Consider the following 5,934-nt stretch of genomic DNA (forward strand, 5'->3'; position numbering starts at 1 on the left):
ATAAAAATCTAAGAAACATATGGTGTTTCATTAAAAAAAAAGTTTGTTTTGTAACTTATTTTTGAAACACGCTGTATAGTTGAAAATAATTTTAGGCGATAGACTAGATTAGTATCTATCAATGTCCTATATATTTTTTTTAATTTTACCATTTAAAGGTCACTAATGGACTTTTTCAACTCACTGGGACACCCTGTATAATTTAAGGCAGATTCCGACAGCTTTTTCAAATTTGTTTGTGAATCTCCCAATTTTTGCAAAAAATTTCTTTCAAATTTCGAGAAATATGGTTTTTGACTTTTTTTGTAGTTTTTTGCATATCTGTTTTTTTCTGGTAACTACGCGTCATAGGCCTATGAATATTTTTTGTAAGATGGAAAATTAAAGGTGTTAATAGTTCCGGAGTTATGGACGAAAATACGTTCCGGGTACTGAAAATACTGTAATTCCAAATAATTCCTACAGTTCTAGGAAATTTATTGTAATTTTCAAAAAAATGATCTCTGATAATTCCAACAAAATTCTAATAAATTTCGACTGAATTCCAAAAATTTGTACAACTCCAGAGTTAACGGCTTCCCCTGTTAAAACCACGATTCAGGTTTCAGAAATGATCGAAAATATTCATCATTCATTTAAAAAAACACAAGTTTGTATCATAACTTATTTTTGGGACATGCTGTATGGTTGAAAATAATTTTAGGTAATGCACTAGATTAGTATCTATTAGTGTCCTATAAATTTTTTTTAAATTTTACCATTTAATGGACTTTTTCAACTCACTGGGACACCATAGGAACTTTTTTTCTTATTTTGACTAGAAAATCACCCATTTTTTTAGGAAACGGAAAGTTTCACATTTTTTTACATTTTGTGTTGGGCTTGTTGAAAAGTTCTTGTGCTTAGAAACAATTTGCCATTAAGGCTTGTAATCATGTTGTAGTTTCGTTTTTGTTTCCGTTATTTGAATCATGTGCAATGTTCGTTTCAGCATAAAGGTTGGAAAGCACGCAATAGAGCAAAATGCCAATCCTTACAATGTGATGGCCACCATTATCGAGTATTAGGTTAATTAAATCGAGACCTGAAGCATAGGAAACAACAGGTTTTAGTACCTCTGGTAACGATAGTTAATTTCCACCGACACTAATTCCAGTACAGCTTGGCTCAAAACTACCTATCTATAAATTTTCGCATGCCTTTCGTTGGCTAGCAGGGATTCACCTTTAGTTATGTATAATGTTTCCATCTAGTAATTATTATTATCATTACTGCATTTTAACGACCACTTTTATTTTCGATTTATATTGGCGGTTCTCTTTATAGCGCTGTAAACCTCAATAGATAGTAGCAAAGTGCATTGATAATTAATGTTGCAGGTACTTTGGATAATGCAAGTGGGTGTTGCTTGCACACCATGGGGTGAGTTAAATTAAGAATTTAATAACGTTTTTCAAAAAATTCCATGAAACGGTTTTCACATTGTGGAAAATGAAATAGATACGAAAATGTTCCAACCACATTACCTTCCTTACGTTATAATAACCACTTATATTCATCTGGAATGTCGCGGTCATATAAACTTCTAATTATTATATGAGAACAGTAATTAAATTTAACTACTATCTTAGGACTAATAATATAACCGATGCGGTGTATTTTAAAACAAAAATCGACTTTTTATTAATTTACAAGTAATTAATTACTTGTAATTAATAGTTACTTATTAAATGTTACCACAATTGTAATTTCCACTACTTTTCATGTCTAATAGCTTTGATACAGACTTGGGTTATCAATTAAATTACAGATTATCTAAATCCGTTTAGATTTTTATTATTATCTATCTTATTACAAAAAAAAATCTTCCAAGCACTGACATCGCATTTTTGATAATAAAAGTATTAAATGGTCATTCTGCCACCATAAGAAACAATTTCTTTATAATCCAGGAGCTAGTAATTTTTTTTTGGTATTAATTTTCCCATTTAGAAAATATCGACAAGATTGTTCAGTTACTGATTTTAAGTAGAAAATCTTGTATTGTGTAAGGAGTTCTCCGATGAGATGAAAATGGTTCTAATCTCTATAAGTCGTATATTAAAGTTAAGTAAAAAACACATGACAAATGACATGACAAATATGTCTGAAAAACTGAAAAATTAATTGATTTTTTCTCCCATGCACCCACTGAATTTCAGGATTTTCAGGAACTCAGGATTTTTTCATTACCTTTACTAACTGAACAATTTTATCAATTGTTCATGACTGGGAAAATTAGTTAAAAATTTACTATTTCCTAAACTAGAAGCTTTTTTAATGACTTTAGTTTTCATTTTTTGTGTATTTATGGTATGTACATTAATAATATTTTGGTATTAACATTAGGACACATCTTAAAATTGCGTTTTATGTAATTTTTTAAACTTTTCATTTCTTAGAATTACTTATAATTTTTGCTCTTATATATTTTACTTCTAATACTCAATGCTTCTTCTTTTTTCTATTATTTGTTTATTTTTTTTTGTTATTATTAATTTAGTCTATGCATCTCTGGAATAGACATCAATAATCCTTCAAACGAAAATTACGTACAAAATAGTTGTTTATTCCCGTGATACATAAATAACTATGAAACAAGTCGAGAATATTTATTTTCGCTCAATAGGGACTAAAGTGACGCTTTAACCCCCGTTTTTGACTAATAATATGSTACTACGAGTATATCCCCTCGGGAATAAAATAAATGAAATTCTTTTAACATTCTAAGATTCTAAATACTCTGAAATTTAAAGATCCACTTTTCAAATTTATCAAATTCCATGTTAGAATTTTAAATAAACGTGAAGATCTTACGATTCTCATAATGAAGAGAATCAAAAATTTTAATTTCAGTTTACACAATTCTAAAGATTAAAGGAACTCAGAAAATTGTAGTGTTTTAATTTTATTTATACAATGTTGAAGATTTGATGATTCAGGAATTTTCTCTCATTTCCTAAAGTTTAAAACTATAAAATTCTACAGTACTAATATTATATACAGGGTGTTCCATTTTTATTGTTACAAAATTAAACAGGAGATAGAATATTCAATTTTAAGATAAAAGATTAATATGAACCATTCTTGAAAAATACTATGTAAGCGAGCTACACTCCCTGAAAGGGGTGTATGTTTTAATGGATTTTGTGTAATATTTCATAAACCATTTTAGATAAAAGTACAAAATTTGGTACAGTTGATTACCTTTATGTCGAAATTTTTGATCAGGGGCGTCCTAAACTGGAGGGTTTAGGATAGAAAGTACTATAACAACAACAAAATTCTAAATTCCATAGGTTTTTTTACTAAAAAGAGGTCTCTTGCGTTTTTTTCGATATAATTTACCCTTTTTGAGTAAAATCTTTCTAATATTTATGTTTTGTGGTGTTTTTTACCGAAAAAAAATGGTCAAGTTTGGTCGAAAATCATACTATTTTTGCTTTTTTAAATGTTTTAGTATGTTTTTAAAATAAAATCACGAATAATTAAATCGAAAATATCATATTTTTTACTTTCTCATGCGTTTAAGAAAGTTCTTCAGCCAGAAATGCAATTTTTTTGCAAAATTTTTTCCGAACCACTTGAAAAATTGATAAAAATTATGCTATTTTTGCTTTCTTAAGCAGTTAAATACATTTTTGAACTAAAAAATGTTGCTAAAATAGGCCACAAAATCACGTTTAAGCATTTAACATGTTTTTTAATTAAAAACACTGTTTTTTTTTGAAAAATTTTAGGAAAAAAATGCCCAAATAACATTATTTTTGACTTTTTGTTTTGAGATTTTCTAATTAGATAAAAATGGTGTTTTTTGCCATTTGTGAGTAAAAAATCTTAATTGTTTTTTATCAAAACATGCCCAAAAACTAATTAGGCAAAAAATTATTTTATTTCCCTCTATTTTCAAGCGAATAAAAACATTTTCGAACCAAAACTGATTTTTTTCGCAAAATTTTGCTAAAATAGCTAAATTAGGTATCGAAAACGACATTGTTTTTGCCTTTTTCAAGTAACATTTCACCCAAATGGGCCAAAAAATTAGCAAATTAAGTTGAAAATGGTATATTTTTTAAACTGTGGGTTAGGATAAATAGTACTCTAACTATTTTGGCTGAAATTTCTTGCCACTTTCAACAACAAAATTCTAAATTCCATAGTTTTTCACAAAAAGAGGTATTTTGCGTTTTTCGATACAACCCCATTAAAATACGCACCCCTTTCAGAGGGTGTAGCTCCTTTACAAAACATTTTTTGATACATATTTATAGGACACTTTTGTCTTAAAATTGAATATTCTTCTACCTGTTCAAATTTGTAAAAATAAAAACGGAACACACTGTATATGATTCTCAAATTAAAACATTTATTTCTAGATACTAAAATCTGGAAAAAGAATAAAAAATTTGTATAAAAATACATTCTAAAAATAAGCACAAAAAAATTGGTGTGTTACAGTGCTGATTTGTTAATTAATTAATTAACTCACCCCGTTGCGCGTCGTGTGTCAAATTAATTTCGCCCTGTAAATTATCAACTAAATAACAATTCTATTTTTTTCTAAGTAATAGAATCGTTATTTATAAATCAAAATCATGTTTTTGCATCCGTTTGTGTTATGATTTACTTTTTACGTTGATAGGCCTAGAAGGTAGTCATTATCCATTCTTCTCGCCTGCTTTTCTCAGGTGTTAAAACGGCACTTGAAGCGACATAATGGCTAGATAAATAGCATCGAGGATTAATCCATTCCTGTCAGGAAATCCAACGAAAAATGCTTTCCGTTCGATTCTAATCCTCGYAGCTGCATTGACACAAGAATGCGATCAAAGGATAAAAATAACTCTTTAGAAATCCAGAATTCGCAACGCCTCATCTCGGTTGTCATCAAGGACCTGCAGGACGACCTACCGGAGCGTGGCTGTCGGTAGCGCAAGAAACGGAATAAGAAGTGAGTCTGGATGGCGATGGCGAGGTCGAGGGAATCCTGCAAAGCTGTGTGTCCGGTCATTGGCCGCATTGGCGTGCATTGTGCAGGCCGTGCGGGGCCGCCATCACCTGCACAATTACTCATTATATTCAGAGGCATCGCCGTAAGCTCGCCTGCCTACCTGCTGCATGTATGTGTGTGCAGCAGGATCTCACAGCCTCGATGATCTCATCTAGCCGCGCCCAACATATCTCGCCGCATCAGAATGCATCCGATGCAAAAGTAGCAGGAGTGCAGGACTAGGAGCAGCTCAACTGCACCTTGACCACAAAATGATATGAGGCAAATTTAGCCAGAGGCCAAAAGCAATTGAGATTTTATATCGTTCTGAAACAAATACCCCAATTATCTTAACATTTGTTTGCTTTTCATTGCGTTTCTGCTCAATTATTATCATTTCTAACATCCATTGCCATTTTACTAGGGTTTATCATCATATCTAACAAATGCACCCCATTTTGGAAAAAAAATAAGCTACTTCAGGCGCATAAGGGACGAATTATAGGCRACTGAAAATTTTTTCAGATATTTTCAGGATTTTCAAAGAATTTCGTATTGTTGTAGTGCAACAAATCTATAAAATTTTAGAATCTTCGAGATTCACGATCATCAAATCTTCAGAATTTTTAGAATTCTACAAAGTTAAGGTTTTTTATCACATTTTTAAAATCTTCAAAATTTTTCTGCATATTAGACTTTTAGAAGGTGGTAAATTTGGAAACTAATTTCTCAAAATTCTGCATCTTTAGAATCGAATATTTTGAGTCTTAAAATTTTAGAACTTAAAACATTGCAGTTTAAAAAATAAATTATAAAAGAGAATAAAATGTTTGAATTTAGGAATCTTATAGTTTATAATTTGTGAAAGTGAGAAAAATTCCTGAATCTTCAAAACTTCAACATTA

At 30.2% G+C, this 5,934-nt stretch overlaps 1 protein-coding gene across 2 annotated transcripts in view; it reads left to right on the top strand.

Annotated features, from left to right (window-relative positions):
* LOC123008027 (ecdysone-induced protein 74EF) overlaps window positions 1–5,934 on the top strand; it is a 176,644-nt gene that overhangs the window by 4,721 nt on the left and 165,989 nt on the right. The window contains exon 1 of one of the 2 annotated variants that reach the window (XM_044403596.1): window positions 1,400–1,422. The exons of the other annotated variant lie outside the window; for it this stretch is intronic. The gene's annotated coding sequence lies outside the window, so the exon portion shown is untranslated. Of the gene's footprint in view, window positions 1–1,399; window positions 1,423–5,934 lie in introns of those variants that run through there. 2 annotated transcript variants of the gene reach the window in all.

This window comes from Tribolium madens, unplaced genomic scaffold (genome assembly GCF_015345945.1).
Source record: "Tribolium madens isolate multiple individuals breed KSU strain unplaced genomic scaffold, Tmad_KSU_1.1 Scaffold_3;HRSCAF=73;Tcas5.2_LG2, whole genome shotgun sequence".
Classification (NCBI taxonomy): Eukaryota; Metazoa; Arthropoda; class Insecta; order Coleoptera; family Tenebrionidae; genus Tribolium; species Tribolium madens.